Here is an 18,654-nt window from a genome sequence, read left to right as displayed (position 1 = left end):
GAAATGACAGATGCTGGTGAGGATGTGGAGAAAGGGGAACCCTCCTACATTGTTGGTGGGAATGCAAGCTGGTGCAGCCACTCTGGAAAACAGCATGGAGGTTCCTCAAAATGTTGAAAATAGAACTGCCCTATGACCCAGCAATTGCACTATTGGGTATTTACCCTAAAGATACAAATGTAGTGATCCAAAGGGGCACATGCACCCGAATGTTTATAGCAGCAATGTCCACAATAGCCAAACTATGGAAAGAACCTAGATGTCCATCAACAGATGAATGGATCAAGAAGATGTGGTCTATATACACAATGGAATACTATGCAGCCATCAAAAGAAATGAAATCTTGCCATTTGTGACAACATGGATGGAACTAGAGCGAATCATGCTTAGCGAAATAAGTCAAGCAGAGAAAGACAACTATCATATGATCTCCCTGATATGAGGAAGTGGTGATGCAACATGGAGGCTTAAGTGGGTAGGAGAAGAATAAATGAAACAAGATGGGATTGGGAGGGAGACAAACCATAAGTGACTCTTAATCTCACAAAACAAACTGAGGGTTGCTGGGGGGAGGGGGTTTGGGAGAAGAGGGTGGGATTATGGACATTGGGGAGGGTATGTGCTTTGGTGAGTGCTGTGAAGTGTGTAAACCTGGTGATTCACAGACCTGTACCCCTGGGGATAAAAATATATGTTTATAAAAAATAAAAATTTATAAAAAAAAATAAAAAAAAATAAAATTATTATTTGATAGTCTGAGCCATTTTAATAGAAATTGACCTCTCTTTATTTTAATTACAACACTTCAGAAAATTATTTATCAAAATGTATTTTCTAACACAGTGCAATCTACTACATCCCCAGTTTCATTATAAGCATCTGTCCACGGGCAATCACCCCCTTGCCTGGGCATCAAATTACACAGGCTTCCAGGCTCCACAGCTGGAATGAATTGAAAACTTATCCCATGACCCTAGTTCCAGTAAAAGAAAAATGTTGCAATGTATTATGATGAAAAAATAATATGATGGATAATTTATAAAGTCTGTCTTCATAGTAATCCAGGCTATAGATAATCAGGCAGATCTGGTACTATCTGTTATTGCTAGTAGGATTTTTTTTTTTCCTTTGCCATAATTGTGATAACTGGAAAGCTAACTATTGTGAACTATTCCTTGTTCACAAGCTTGTTAGACAACCTGCCAATTTAAGAATTTAAGACTTATACAATTTTTTTTTTTTCTGGTAACACTTGTTCCAGAAAATAAGATGCTATTATCCAATGGCAAATGTTGTTAAGTGCAATCTATTTACCTTTTTGGTTCCCTCACTATAGTTTCTGGAATTTCTGCTATGAATATTAAAATATAAAATGTTATTATCTTACCCCTTTGGATCCTGTGCTTTATCTACCAGCAAATCCCTTCTCTCAGGCCATCCAATCAAAAGTCTGACAACACAGTACTAGGCCTGCCCCTAGTGGGAGATGTCTTATTCCATTCCAATTCCCATGTTTCTCTTCATATTACAATGGAGTATACTAGCAGTAGCCTAAACTCAAAATATTCGTCACTTATAAGTATACATAAGTCACCAACTCAAGGAAAATATGCTGCAATAGGCCCATGGTCCTATAATATGATAACTATTAAAATTAATGATTAAATAAGCAGAAGCAGATTTTCTTTTTAAAAATAAATTTTCTTTTTTATTTTTTTTTAAGATTTTATTTATTTATCTGACAGACAGATATCACAAGTAGGCGGAGAGGCAGGCAGAGAGAGAGGAGAAAGCAGGCTCCCTGCCAAGCAGAGAGCCCGATGTGGGGCTCGATTCCAGGACCCTGAGATCATGACCTGAGCCGAAGGCAGAAGCTTTAACCCACTGTGCCACCCAGGCGCTCCTAAAAATAAATTTTCTTATTTCAGGATATATTTATACCACTTTTCCAGAATAAAGGATATGCCTCAGAACAGTGAGCTAGCTTACACAATACCACCATGTGAGTAAGCGCTATTGAAAATCCTGGAAAAGATATAAATCAAACGATTTCTCCTTCAAAAGGAAGTGATAGGTAGTAAGGCATCTGTTTCCAAGATTTAAAAAAATTAAATACATATAAAAAATGACTTGCTTGTATAGAAATCTAATATATATATATATACACACACACACACACACATATGGTATCTAGATGTAGAAATCTATAAAATAAACTGATTAATGAAATAAAGAAATATAAATAAATGAATTTATTTATTAAATGTTCTAATCCATGAACATGAATTTGCCCATTTTATTTAAGCATTCAAAGATTTGGTGTTTTACATAGCTTCTTTTGGATTATATTGATAATCAATTCATCTGAAAATAAAGATAATTCACTGATTTTATTTAAACAAACTTGTCACCTATGCTCTTTCACTCTCTCTCTCTCTCTATATATATATATATAGCGAGAGTTACACATGTATGTATATATGTGTGTATATATATCTCCTTATACACACACAGATAGGTGGATAGACAGGAAAGATGATAGATAGATGGCTAGAGAGATAGATGACAGATAGATAGATAAACGACATACAGATTGCTATGTATGCCAGTAAGGAATACTGGAATACTGGAAGGAATAAGGAATATGCCAGTAAGATATTCTTAACGAAAGCAACATACAGTCCATAGAATCTTAGTTTTCCCTTATTCTTGTTATCAGTTAATTTATGGAAATCTATGATCAAGTGTGATTAGAATACTTACATTGCCTGAGTGATAATTAAAAGTAGGTCAAGTTAATTCCAAAGTTGAAGTGACAATTTTAACTGAAAACAAAACAGAAAGCAAACAGAGACGATAATAACAAAAGATGATATAAATGCAGTATCTTCTGTTACTGAACTACTTTTTTCTTTTTCAATATGCAGTTTTCATTTTAGTTAAAATGAAAGAAACTTCTTCTTTCACAAAGGATGATAATATTTTTCCTTTCCTTTAAGTACTGTTTTCCTACTAGTTTTGCTACATGGATTAGTCACCTTCCTACTTAGAAAACTCATTTTCTAGTGTTTATCACCATACCATTAAAAAATTTAAAAATGAAAATAGTATGTCAGTTTTTTTTAAAGCATTTTGATGTTAGTAATAGAAATTGGAATTAAACAAGAAATATAATGTATCAGTTTAAATAAGAGTAAAGTTCAGGAGTATACCCAAATTCAAATACCATTTGACCCCAATATTACACATTACAAAAGAGTTATGAATCTCTGTAGAATCCTTCCTAGATCTGCCATTCTCCTTGTGTGTATCTGGCCTTAGGAGGACTTCCAAGCAATAGCAGAAACACCTGCAAACATCACATCAAAATATTCTTACTTTTCAAAGGAAAAGTTTTACTTTCCCAACTCTGAATATATACCCTGGGCTTTACTCTGAATCAATTCATATACATTTCCTGTAAGAGTGATGGGTTACTATAATTTCTTGGTCACTCAAGGTCTATCCATATAGTTGAGAGGAGTGTCAAGCTATATCAAATTTTAAGGCAGCATTACAAAAAGACAGAAATGCAAATATGTTGTAAGTTAGGGTTGAAAGATCAAACAAAAAGCAATGTCTACTATAAATGGTCAGACTGGGTAGTTTTCACAAGATTACAGATTGTGAATCTGAGACACAAGGGTACTGTGATATGTCTGATGGGGGGGTGGAATTTAAACTTTCCTAAAAACAAAAATACACATCCAGCCTACATTGTGATATTCTGAAACACTGAAAGACAATAGTGGAATTTCAGTTAGCATAACATGGAGGATGGTAAACTTGGAATATTGTACAACATATGGAAACATTTCAAAAAGTTGCTGATCTCCCAATTTTATGGTTCAATAAGATTTTGTAAATAAGTTAATTTTACTACTATGATGCAGGGGATATTTATCACTTGCGGCTTGATGTGATAATTTAAATACTGGAAAAGCCTTAATACATAAAATAATTAACCTTATAATTTGACGCGAGATTATACTTTTAGTTCTCAGATAATTAATAAAATGCACTTTGTGGGACACCTGAGTGGCTCAGTGGGTTAAGCCTCTCCCTTCGGCTCAGGTCATGATACCAGGATCCTGGGATGGAGCCCCGCATTGGGCTCTCTGTTCATTGGGGACCCTGCTTCCCCCTCTCTCTGCCTGCCTCTCTGCCTACTTATGATCTCTCTCTGTCAAATAAATAAATAAAATTAAAAAAAATAAAATGCACTTTGCTTTGTTTTGTTTTCCAAATTATTTATTTGTATAAATATTCTAAGCATTGGGTTCTATACACATCAAACTTTTTAATAAGTAGTTGCCTTCTAAATTGGTACTAAACTAACCTAGGAAGTGTTTACACATTTTAACTTCATAGATTCTAAAACCATTTGATATATACCTAACTGCAACTGCATATTGTATGGAGCTCTGGGAACAATAAAATATGCTAATTGCATAAAAACATGCATAAAAAACTAGATATAAAATGAAACCCCTGAAGGTCTAAAAAGCTGCCAAGAACCTAGAGAATTTGGGGAGTTAGCCGCATGCACAGTTTTTATTTTGTGCAATTATTATTTCCAAGCTATGATTAAATTAGTTTATGCTATAAATAAATATTGATGTAATAGAAAAATTACCCAGAAGAAATGAACAAATTTCAAGAACTCTAAGTATCTTTAGATTTATATGCTTCAGTAATGATTGGATTTGTAGTTCATGCTTATTATATCTCTTTCAAGTGTACAACAGATCTACAAATGCAAAAAAAAATTACTTAAGTAAAGGAAAGAGAAAGAAAGGCTTGTATAATAAGATCTTATAATCTGTTAATAGTTGGTCACTAAGTATTTGTCAGAACATCAAGTGCTCAAAATATAGAAAGCATCCTAAGATACCTTCTGTTTACTCCTAGGCACAAAGAGGACAATTCTTTGGCTTTCACATATAGAGTTGTTGGTAGTTCCAGGAAGAAGCAGATGGAAAATACTTTCAAACTTACCTATCATGGGCTGGAGCTAAAATTGATGAGGTTCTTGGGCTCTTGTAGTAAATCTGTTCATATGTATAGTTTTTACTAAAGAAAAATCTCAAGGTTGGAAGGAAATTCAAAATCTCTTTCTCCAATGCTTTATTCAATTCTGAATATATTTTATTTGCCTGATTAAATAAGTAAAGTTAGAAGTTCTCTTCAGAACTGTTCTATAATCTCCAATATAAAACTTCCTTTGCTAGGTAAGATAATTTTAAGTTGTTGAGGTACATCTGTTGTATAAACACTGTGAGTTGACAGTGGGAACACTGTGTCATTTAGTGAAATGAGTAATCCACAGACTAGTACTGTGAGCAATTATTGCCTGGCTATAATACCTTGAAAACATGAAATGTGTCATTTCCAACCAAAACTGCAAATATCAGATTCATTTACAGAACCCTTTAACATTTTCAGCTGGTACTACAATAGATATCACAGCAGAAAAAATAACTATGAAAATCCTTCAAAACGTTCCAAATGCAAAGCTCATTTGATCCTGTTTAAGAAACCGTGTTGTTTCCTTGGTAGGATTGATCTCAGCAGCAGTGTATGGAACTGCTAGTGTTTCTTTTCTATAAATAAAAAAAAAAGTGTTGAGAATTTGCCTAATTTTTTTATCTGCCTATTTATTCAACATATACTTATTTCACACCTACTTTATGCCACATGTCTGTACCTGCTGTTAGTCCAAGATGAAGTAAACACAATTTCTACTTTCCAATGACTCAAAATTTAGTGGAACCAACAGTTTAGTGAGAAACTGAAATCACAAAAGAGCATATTAGAAAGGTTTCTTTGGGTAAATAAAGGATATACCCAAAGCCTTAAGTCTGGTCATCTTCCAAGATGCTTTTTGGAGAATTATTATCAATTGAAGGATTAGTAAGAAGAGGAATGAGTTTAGTAAGAATAGTGAGGGAAAATCTATCAATTCATTGGTATGAACACTTACAATGGAACAAATAGACAAGGTGGGCAACAGAACATTCAAAGAGTTGTTAAGTTGCTATAAGGCTGGTATGTAAAGGCATTGAGAAGGGCAAGGAATGCTATACAGGAATTCTTGGCACTTAATCAAAGACTGTGTCATTAAAACGCCTTATGAAGCGTTCAAAAAAAATGAAAGGCAGTGTATTTAGGGCACAGAGATATACTGAAGTGTTATGAAGTAATATTTTCAATTTAGAATAAGAATAGTGTTAACAGAGAAGTAACTAGAGGGAATAACTTTGTTGTAAAAATGACATTTATGAGAACATGTCATTGTTTGGGTATAGGATGGTGATAGTTTGAATTGAGCTGGTTATCATGTAGATGCAGAGTACTGGATAATTAAGAAAGAAATAAAGGTGTAGAATTTTTATGTCCTAACAAAAAAGATCTAGACTCTCTGGTGTGTAAAATAAACTGGGGGAAATATATGACTTATTGCTAAGATAAGCAAGATAGACTTCGGGACCATGATGAGGAGGACATCTTCAATAGCTATGCTTTTCTCAAATTCACATGTAAATGAATATCCTTTTGAAATATTTTCCCTTCACCATTTTCTCATTTCCTTTTTTAGAACTCTTATTACTGGGATGTAACCTTTTTTGACTAATCTATTCAATTTAATATCTTAACTAATTTTGATTGACTTATCCTTGATTCCAATTGATGATTATACAACCTATTGGATATAATAATCAATATTTACTTGACTGCTGTTTCTGGAAATAGAACAGCATGACTATATATTGTATGTAAAGCTCTCACATCTAGATAGAACATGTCTTGTTAGAAAGCATGGGGCAAAGAATCCTATTGTCTGTTCCATTTCTGGTTATACTACCACAGTATGAGTACTGTATAGTAAAGACAAAATGTTACCAGGTTTTTTTTTAATTTTTTGAAAGATTTTATTTATTTATTTGAGAGAGAGAGAGAGAGAGAGAGAGAGCACAGACAGGGGCAGTAACAAGTAAAAGAAGAATCAGACTCCCGCTGAAGAGGAAGCCTGATGCTGGGCTGGATCCCAGGACTCTGGGATCATGACCTGAGCATAAGGTAGATGCTTAACTGACTGAGCCACCCAGGCACCCTGATTACCAGTTTAGAAGAATTATTAGGGAACCTGGGTGGCTCAGTGGATTAAGCTGCTGCCTTCGGCTCAGGTCATGATCTCAGGGTCCTGGGATCGAGTCTCGAATCCGGCTCTCTGCTCGGCAGGGAGCCTGCTTCCTCCTCTCTATCTCTGCCTGCCTCTGCCTACTTGTGATCTCTGTCTGTCAAATAAATAAAATCTTTTAAAAAAATAGAAGAATTATTAAAAAAAAAAGTTATAAGGCAACAAAGTGATGCCTTCAATATTCTAGCTGAAAATTTTTATTTCAGAATTCTTATTCCAGTCAGGAATTAAGATATAAACAATTCAAAACTTAAACAAAAATTGCTCTGTTTAAATATTCACTTCAGTTTGTATTATGCTATAAAAAAGAAAATACAAAAGAACAAAACATGAAATCTAGAAAACAGGAGATATTTGTCCTATACAGGGTTCTACAAGTTTCTACATAGATGGCAACTAAGAGAATTCTAAGGATAAGAGATCAAGGATGTTGCCAGATTATAACTGTGCAGTAGTCTTCATGATCCACCAGGGCTGATCCAAACAGGTGGACATACCATGCTAGTTGAGCAATCTTCAGGAGAAAAATAAAAAATATGAGTAAATATAAATATGAAAAATATAACTGAGAGCATTGATAAATAACAGAGATATGGAGCAGCTGGGAGGGGAAAATGAAATAATTTTCTAGAAAAAGGCAAATGGAACAAAAAGACAATTTATTATTTCCAACAAATCTATAAGATTTATGAGAAAAACAATAGTGAACATTCAGATAAATTGGACCAAGGAAACAAAAGAATGCAATGTAGCTTGCAAAGAGGTGGTAAATATAATTCTCAGTATTTTCCCTGAAGGATATCAGAATAGGAGATCTCCTTTAGACTGTACAGAAGGCAGTCATTTGGGTGTGATCTCAACCTTTACACTGACGAATTACTGTCATTGTCAATAAGCTTCTACTGTGTGACCTTCCCCTTCTCTTCCCCAAATATAGATAACTAGACTGAGAATATATATCTGATCTAAATAAATCAACTTCCGGGGCGCCTGGGTGGCTCAGTGGGTTGAGCCGCTGCCTTCGGCTCAGGTCATGATCTCAGGGTCCTGGGATTGAGTCCGGTGTCGGGCTCTCTGCTCAGCAGGGAGCCTGCTTCCCTCTCTTTCTCTCTGCCTGCCTCTCCATCTACTTGTGATGTCCTCTCTGTCAAATAAATAAATAAAATCTTTTAAAAATAAATAAATAAATGAATGAATGAATGAATGAATGAATGAATAAATAAATCAACTTCCCTTTTTCCTGGAAATTTGACTAAGACTCAGAGAAAACAGAATTAAGATTTATGTCAAATCAATGGCAGAACTTCATAGAGGTTAATATAAACCTCTTGCTCTATTCCCCAGATTCTTCTTTTTAAATTCCTTCTCTTCCAAAACACTATTTGTCCACATGCCTGGATTATGGAAGATGCACCAGAATCCTTCCAATTCATTCCCATTTGTGTTTAATTAAGAAAATTTTAGACAATGATCCTTAGAATTATCCCTTTTAATGGTCTCTAACAATTACTAATCTTTTTTTTTTTTTTTTTCCTAAACCCTGTTACATGTTCTTACGCTAAACTAGATCAGATTTGTTACTCTTGTGGAAATAGATGAAGTACTAATTGCAGAAAATTCCATTTCAAAAATTATGCAGGCTTTAGAATGCTGGGTTAGACTCATCAGTTATATCTCTCATGCCCTAGAAAATGTTGTTCCTAATTTACTAATGCACTGCTCTGTGCAATGCCAGGAATAATGAGTTTCACATTACTTTCATTAACATGTGTTCTAAAGAAAACATGATATAATAATTCAATTTCCATACTGTCATTTTTTCCAGGCCAGACAATATAGAGATAGTGATTGTTTAGAAAGTCTTTGGAAAAAAAATAATGAAAAGAGGAATAACAAAAACAAAGCTCCTAAGTTGAGGAACGTTCTTTTTAATATTTAAATTCCTGTATATCATGAATTTTAGTTTCAATAAGTAGGATTTAATTGGTTAATTATGCCATGATCAATTGATCATGGAATATGTAAATATGTAGTTTTCATCTTAGGGCATTCCTTTACTTTCAGGCTGATAAAAATGTATACTTTTAAAATATATCATAGGTTTGGTCTACTAAATCAGTTATAATTATGAATAGTGTCAGTTATGATACTTTCATGTCTTTGGCTTTTAAACATTACAATTCAGTCCTTGACAAAAATCAATTTATTTTTAATAATCTTTTGTCTGTTTATTTTTAAATGTGGTATTTGATTTCTTTAAGCCATAGTGTGAATAAAGCTATGTGAATGTAAAAAAGTTACCAATTCTGACCTATTTAGCTATTTTAAGAATGCTGATTACTCTATCAACTCAAAACCCAAGGAACAAATAATCCAGACAAGAAATGGGCAGAAGATATGAACAGACATTTTGGCAAAGACATCCAAATGACCAAAAAACACATGAAAAAGTGTTTAACATTACTTGGAATCAGGGAAATACAAATCAAAACCACAATGAGATACCACCTCACACCAGTCAGAATGCCTAAAATTAATAAGTAAACAAACAACAGATGTCGGTAAGGAATCAGTGAAAGGAAAACCCTCTTACATTGCGTTGTTGGTGGGAATGCAAGCTGGTGCAGCCACTCTGGAAAACAGTACGGAGGTTCCTCAAAAAGCTGAAAATAGAGCTACCCTACAACCCAGCAATTGCACTACTGGGTATTTACTGCAAAGATACAAATGTAGTGATCCAAAGGGGCACCTGCACCCCAATGTTTATAGCATAAATGTCCACAATAGCCAAACTATGGAAAAGGTCCAGATGTTTGTCCATCACAGATGAATGGATGAAGAAGATGTGAGAAACACACACACACACACACAGAATATTATGCAGTCATCAAAAAAAATGGAATCTTGCCATTTGCAGACTGGAAGGAACTAAAGGGTATCATGTAAGTGAAATAAGTCAATCAGAAAAAGACAATTATCATATAATCTCAATGATATGTGGAATTTGAGAAACAAAGCAGAGGATCACAGGGGAAGAGAGGAAAAAATGAAACAACACAAAACCAGAGATGGAGAAAAACCATAGGAGGCTCTTAATCTTAAGAAAAAAATTGTGGGTTGCTGGAGTAGAGGGGAAGGGTTGGGGTGTCTGGATGATGGACATTAGGGACAGTATATGCTATGGTGAGTGCTATGGATTATGTAGGACTGATGAATCACAGACCTGTACCCCTGAAACAAATAATACATTATATGCTAATAATAATTTTAAAAAGGGAACCTGGTGGCTCAGTTCTTTAAGCAACTGCCTTCAGCTCAGGTCATGATCCTGGAGTCCTGCAATTGAGTCCTGCATCGGGTTCCCTGCTTGGTGGGGAGTCTGCTTCTCCTGCTGACCCTCCCCACTCTCATGTTCTCGCTCTCTTATTCTCTCTCAAATAAATAAATAAAATCCTTTTAAAAATAAAAAAAAAATTAACAAAATACTATAGCTACCAAATACTAGTAGGAAGAACATTTTCTTCTGTGTTTTGTGATATCCAAAACCATTTTCTTCTATGTTCTGTGATGCCCTGATAACCATTAGGCCACTTTGCACTGTTGAGTGGATCAATGGGTTCAAGGCTGCTACATATGAGTGACCTCTTATTCGGGTTCTCTGAGTCCAGTGGGTATGAGTTGGTCCATAGTCCTTCAAGGAGATGGCAGAGGAACTATCACTCTGCAGTCCCAAACCCATTCTCCATGCATGCACTAAACTTGTTGCAGACGGAGTAGGAAGCTCATTTAAGCCACATTCTCCAGTTCAATGCATAATAAAATTCCTATGTCCAAAAAAAATGCTGATTATTTTAAAATTACTCTAGAACTTGAAAATTTATTCAGCCAATTTGTTACTGAGACCCAAGTCCCACTGCTGGTCACTTGAAAAGCCAGTACTTAAGATATGAGTTTTGATTAAAAAGGAATATGAGCTTTATTCAGGAGTACAGACACCTGGGGAGAAGACTCTTGTCCAAAGGCCAACTCCTTGGTTTCTGCTTGGCCCAGAGATTTTGAAAGGGGCTTCATTAGTTCAATTAGTGACATTTTCTGATTACATGCAGACTCAAAGATGCCAGCTACAGGGTTAGCTTGGTGCTTAGAGGTTATACAAGAAGGTCTGATTCCTTGGTACACAGTGGTTGCACAAGAGTACTCTGTTCTTTCTCCAAAAGAGGGCAAGGTATACAGATTTGCAAAGGGAGGTCTGGAGAGTCATTTGTGTGACCTTAAAAAAGAAAACATTTTGCTAAAAGATTGTTGGGTTAATGAAAACACTGAGGTGGCTTCAAATATATTTGCTGGCCCCTGTGGTCTGGAAAAGCTCTGGTCCTTCATTTCCCAAGACCAGAGGTCCTCAGAGCTCAAAGAAAGTAAATTAATTCTGTTATAGATCCTAGGTCAGCAAGGAAGGAGTGTGTTACCTTGAAGCAAGTTAAGCCTTAAGACTGTCTGGAGTGCTGTTACAAATTGGATCAATGAAATTTTGAAACAATATATACTATAGGCCTTTATGAATTTAAATTTGGCAGGCCTAGGGCAAGGTTCTCCAGAAGGCTGTGTATGTTATGAATCAATGCCCAAAATATGGTCCAAGAATCAAGGTGTGGAAATGGGAGTGGCATCATTGTCAACACTAGTAATCCACGAGTCTAATCACCAAATGTGATGGTACTTGGAGATGGGGTCTTTGGAAGGTAATAGGTTTACATGAACTCAGGAGGGTGGAGCTCACAAGGTGAGATTAATGCTCCTATAGGAAAACACCAGATCCTTTGTGTGCCTTCTCTCTTTCTCTCTCTCTTTCCCCCATTCTATTTTTCCCCTCCCCATCACTATGTGAGGACAAAGCAAGAAGGCAATTATCTGCAAACCAGGAAAGTGTTCTTTATCAGAAAGCAAATCTTCTGGCACTTTGATCTTGAACTCTTCAGGCTCCGAAACTGAGAAAGTAATGTTTACTGTTTAGTTACCCAGTTTATAGTAGTCATTTATTGCAGCCTCGACTCACTAAGATGTGTGCCCTACTCTTAAGACAAATGGAAAATTAAAATCAATCTCAGAAGTGCTAGTAATGTTCCAGATCTTATAGGAATGAAGATATGGGTGACCCCATGGAGTAAAGAACCATGACCAGCTAAGGTGGTTGCTGAATACAAAGGAAATACATAATGGATAATGGGAAAAGGCAGTTTTAAATACTAGCTACAAACACATAAACCAGTTACACAAAAAGAAATGAGCATTATACTTGTCAAGAGAATTCTCTCCTTAATATACTATGAATATGTTTGTGTGTATGTGTATATGTGTGTGTGTGTGTGTGTGTGTGTGTGTGTGTGTGTGTGTGTATAATTAGCTATATATCTTTACGTATAAAACAAATCTTTGGAGAGCCTGGGTGGCTCAGTGGATTAAGCCTCTACCTTCAGCTCAGGTCATGATCTCAGGGTACTGGGATCAAGCCCTGCATTGGGCCCTCTACTCATCCGGGAGCCTGCTTCTCCCTCTCTCTCTGCCTGCCTCCCTGCCTACTTGTGATCTCTCTCCCTCTCTGTCAAAAACAAAAACAAAAACACAGATCTTTGTTTTCTTCCTTGTTATTTCCTTATCATGTAACATAAGATGTATTAACTTTATATCATAATATTTAAGTATTGTTAACTTTGCACCATAGTATTTAAGTTATGGGATATCAAAGAGAAAAGCAAACATGTAAACAGCACACACGGACTTCACCTTCTCTTCTGAGTAAGGGGTTAGTGCGTTTTGGTTTTACTGAGGATAGCTGTATCAGGAAGACTTATGATCTCACTATACTCTTTATTTGTGTTAGCTTTATATATGTTAACTTGCCTGAGTCATGGGATGCCCAGATTTGGTTACACATTATTTCTGGATGTATCCATGAGAGTTTTTCTGGATGTGATTAACATTTGAATTGGCTGAATAAAACAGACTGTCCTTCCAAATGTAGGTGACCTCTAATCTGATAAAAGACATTTGCAGAAATTCAAGATCCTAACATCAACTTAATATCGAAAGTCTGAATGCTTTCTCCATTAGGTTCGGAAGAAGGTAATAATTACTTCCCTGTAATTCTTTTTCTCAATTTTTACTTATTTATTTTTCAAAAGTATAATCTGCATTATATATATATATATATATATATACCATATATATATATGGTATAAAGAAGACATACAGATGGCCAATGGACACAGGAAAAGATACTCAACATCACTCATCATTAGGGAAATGCAAACCAAAGTTACAATATCACCTCATCCCTGCCAGAATGGTTAACATCAAAAACACAAGAAACAAGTGTTGGTGAGGATGTGGAGAAAAAGGAACATTCTTATATTATTGGTGGGAAAGTAAACTGGTGAAGCCACTCTGGAAAACAGTATGGGAAGTTCATCTAAAAGTTAAAATAGAACCACCCTACAATCCAGTGATCACACAATGGGATATTTAACCCCAAAATTAAACACACACACACACACACACACACACACACACACACACACACACTAATTCAAAGGGATACGTGCACCCCTTTGTTTATTGCAGCAATATTTATAATGGTCAAGTTATAGAAGCAGCCCAAGTGTCCATCAATAGATGAATAGATAAAAAAGATGTGGTATATATACACTGGAATATTGTTAAGCCATAAAAAGGAAAGAGATCTTGCCATTTGCAACAGCATGGATGGAGTTAGAGTATAATGCTAGGTAAGATAAATCAAGAAAGAAAAATACTGTATGATTTCACTCACGTGTGGAATTAAAGAAAAAAAAAAACAAACAAAAGAAAAAGAGAGAGAGAGAGAGAGAGACAAACCAGGAAATAGCCTCTACTATAGAGAGCAAACTGATGGTTACCAGAGAAAGATATGCTGAGGACAGGTGATAATAGGTGATGGGGATTAAATAGTACAATTACCATAAAAAATAAAGTCTACAACATGATGGTTTGGTATATGTATACACTATGAATGAATTACCATATTCAAAGTAACTAATATATCCATCACCTCCCACAGTTACTTTATTATTTTTTTTAATTTTGTTCTAAGAACACTTGAAATCTACTCTCTTAGGTTATTTCCTGTATACATTTTTATTAGCTATAGTCACCTTACTATACATTAGATCTCCAAAACTTATTCATCTTACAACTGAATGTTTGTATCCTTTGATCAATGTTTTCACTTCCCCCATCCCCCCTCCCACCCTAGCCTCTGGTACTCACCATTCTACTCTATTACAATGAACTTGCTATATTTTTCTAAGATTCCACATATAAGTGAAATCATGCAACACTTGTCCTTCTGTGTATGGTTTATTTGACTTAACATAAGACCCTCCAGGTTCGTCCATGTTATCACATTGAGAGTACATCTTTCTTTTGAAAGGCTGAATAATATTCAATTATAAATATACCACATTTTCTTTACTTGTTTGTCTCTCTACAGACAGGTTGTATACACATGAGAGCTATTATTCAACATTTAATGGAGTTTCTTAGCAGTGAAAATAAATTAATTACTGATGAAAATAATGAATTACTAATATGAATCATAAGAAATAAGAAAATAATTAATTACTAATACACAAAAACATGTTTCAATCTCAAAACCACTATGCTAAGTAAAAGAAACCAAATGCATACAACTTCATTCATTCATTTTTTCATGAAAACCTAGAAATGACAAGTTACAGTGATAGAAATCTCACTAAGGTAGACTGGGATAATTTTTGGGTAAAGAGAAAAGACTACAAAAGAGGATGAAATATTTTTTTAATCCTGATTTTTTAAAATTAGGTCCCCATCTTTCTCATTTTAATAGGTTTTTAAAATAAATTTTATTTGTTACAATATTTAATATTTATTTTTAAGTACAGTGTGCACCCAGTGTTGGGCTTGAACTCATGACCCTAAGATCATGAGTCACATGCTCTACCAATTGAACTAGCCAAGTGTCCTGCAATTTTTTAAATAATAGATAATAAAAAATAAAAATAAAATAATAAATAAAAAATATAATAAAAATAAAAAAATAAAAAATAAGCAAAAGTAAAAATAAAAAAATAAAAATAAAAAATAATAAATCTGTATTTTTTAAAAAGATTTTATTTATTTATTTGACAGAGAGAGAGAGAGAGATCACAAGTAGGCAGCAGGGCACGTAGAGAGGAGGAAGCAGGCTCCCGGATGAGTAGAGAGCCCAATGCAGAGCTTGATCCCAGTACCCTGAGATCATGACCTGGGCCGAAGGCAGAGGCTTAACCCAGTGAGCCACCCAGGCACCCTTTAAATTTTCTGTATTTTGATTACAGTTCATATTCTATTAAAATGGAAGAGAAAATTTGATAAGGAGATCAATGAAAGTATAACCCAATAATTTTATTATGTTTACATGAGTGAAGTGATAGATAGTATAGAGGTGTCCAATGAAAAAAGAAATGAAGTTATAAGGAAAGTTTAGATCTCTATCACATTTATCTTGTTCTCCATTCCACCTTACCTATATAATTCATTCACTGAGGCAAAGTGTATTTTTTTAACTAAGAATAATGTGTGTAAAAAAAATTAATGTGTGTGTTGGCCTACTGGGGAGTAGGGAGGTATATAGATTTTGTATATAATATGAGTTAGTTTCTACTATATTAGAAAAATTTTAATTCATATATATGATTATAATGTATTGTCCACATTAATGGTAAGCAAATTTTCATCAAAAATATAACACAGGGGTGCACATATCTTTTCAGTTAATGTTTTCATTTCTTTGGTTAATACCTCATAATGAAATTATTGGATCATATGTATTTCTATTTTAAAATTTTTAAGAACTTCCATGCTGTTTTCCATAGTGGCTTTACCAATTTATGTTCCACCAGCAGTGTATGAGGGTTCTTTTTTCTCCACATCCTTACCAACGCTAATGTTATTTCATGTCTTTTTAAATTTTAGCCGTTCTGGCAGGTATAATATGATATCTCATTGTGGTTATGATTTGCATTTCCCTGAAGATTAGTGATGTTGGGCATCTTTTCATGTGTCTGTTGGCCATCTGTACATCTTCTTTGGAAAAATGTCTATTCATGTCCTCTGCCCAACTTTTAATAAGGTTTTTTGTTTTGTTTTGTTTTGTTTTGGTGCTGAGTTATATAAGTTTTTTATATATTAACATTAACCCCTTATTGGATATGTCATTTGCAGTATCTTCTTCTGTTCAGTAGGTTATCTTTTAGTTCTGTTGTTCCCTTCACTGGGCTAAAGCTTTTAACATTGATGTTTATTTAATTTGATACTTATTTTGATATTTACTGAAGCATTTACATTATATATATCTATTACATATATTTATATATTTATAAGCAACTCAAGCATCCATCAATAGATGAATAGATAAGGAAGATGTGGTGTGTGTTTGTGTGTCTATACACATATGGTATATATATGTGTTTGTACACATGTGCAAATACACACAGATATATATTTATAACACCATAAAAAAGATGAGATCCTGCCATTTGCAAATATATGGACCTAGAGTGAAATAAGTCAGACTAAGAAAGGCAAATACTGTATGATTTCACTCATATTTGGAATCCAAAAAAAAAAGAATAAACAAAGAAAAAGCAGAATCAGAACTATAAATACAGAAAACAAACTGACAGTTGCTAGAGGGGAGGGTGATGGCGGTATCAGCAAAATGGTTGAAGAGGAGTGAGAGATAGAGACTTCCAGCTACAGAATGAAAAGTCATGGAATAATAAAGCACAGTATAAGAATATAGCCAATGGTATTATAATAGCATTTTATGGTGACATATGGTAATTATATTGTGGTAAGCACAACATAATGTATAGAATTAACAAAATCAAAAGACAACTGACAGAATGGGAGAAGATATTTGCAAACGACATATCAGATAAAGGACTAGTGTCCAGGATCTATAAAGAACTTAGCAAACTCAACACCCAAAGAACAAATAATCCAATCAAGAAATGGGCAGAGGACATGAACAGACATTTCTGCAAAGAAGACATCCAGATGGCCAACAGACACATGAAAAAGTGCTCCATATCACTCGACATCAGGGAAATACAAATCAAAACCACAATGAGATATCACCTCACACCAGTCAGAATGGCTAAAATCAACAAGTCAGGAAATGACAGATGCTGGCGAGGATGCGGAGAAAGGGGAACCCTCCTCCACTGTTGGTGGGAATGCAAGCTGGTGCAGCCACTCTGGAAAACAGCATGGAGGTTCCTCAAAATGTTGAAAATAGAACTGCCCTATGACCCAGCAATTGCACTATTGGGTATTTACCCTAAAGATACAAATGTAGTGATCCAAAGGGGCACGTGCACCCGAATGTTTATAGCAGCAATGTCCACAATAGCCAAACTATGGAAAGAACCTAGATGTCCATCAACAGATGAATGGATCAAGAAGATGTGGTATATATATACAGAATGGAATACTATGCAGCCATCAAAAGAAATGAAATCTTGCCATTTGCGACAACATGGATGGAACTAGAGCGTATCATGCTTAGCGAAATAAGTCAAGCAGAGAAAGACAACTATCATATGATCTCCCTGATATGAGGAAGTGGTGATGCAACATGGAGGCTTAAGTGGGTAGGAGAAGAATCAATGAAACAAGATGGGATTGGGAGGGAGACAAACCATAAGTGACTCTTAATCTCACAAAACAAACTGAGGGTTGCTGGGGGGAGGGGGTTTGGGAGAAGGGGGTGGGATTATGGACATTGGGGAGGGTATGTGCTTTGGTGAGTGCTGTGAAGTGTGTAAACCTGGTGATTCACAGACCTGTACCCCTGGGGATAAAAATATATGTTTATAAAAAATAAAAAATTAAAAAAAAAAAAAAGAATATTCTTAAACAGAAAAAAAAAAAGAATTGTTGAAATCACTATATCGTACACCTGAAACTAATGAAACTTTGCATGTCAACTATATATACAAATGTGGATATATAATGTGATACATATATTATGAACTACATAATATATATTACACATCTACTATATATAAAATGCAAATTCTCCCATACCAATACATATTCTTCAAGGAATAACTTTTAAAGATTAAATTATTTCCATTATAAATTTACACTAATATTAAGTAGATGAGTACTTTGCCTGTTTCTAACATCAAACCTACAGTGAAAATCCTTGGAGGTACATCTATATGAAACACATGTACCATTTTCTTAGGATAAATTCTAGAACTAGAATTATATGTTCAAAAAGTGAGAATTATTATAGCAGTTTTGAATTTATGAGCATACCTTGTACGTTTATTTGTATATTATTTATAAG

General features: G+C 34.6%; 1 long non-coding RNA gene across 1 annotated transcript in view; it reads right to left on the bottom strand.

Annotated features, from left to right (window-relative positions):
• Positions 1–18,654, bottom strand: part of LOC309842950 — a 156,802-nt gene that overhangs the window by 10,570 nt on the left and 127,578 nt on the right. Inside the window, exon 2 of the long non-coding RNA XR_014299870.1 lies at positions 2,765–2,826. This is a non-coding gene — a long non-coding RNA (uncharacterized lncRNA). The remainder of the gene's footprint in view (positions 1–2,764; positions 2,827–18,654) is intronic.

This window comes from Mustela nivalis (assembly GCF_964662115.1).
Source record: "Mustela nivalis genome assembly, chromosome: 1".
Taxonomy (NCBI): domain Eukaryota; kingdom Metazoa; phylum Chordata; class Mammalia; order Carnivora; family Mustelidae; genus Mustela; species Mustela nivalis.
Note: the sequence above shows the minus strand (reverse complement) of the source record. Positions and strands in the feature narration are given on the sequence as shown.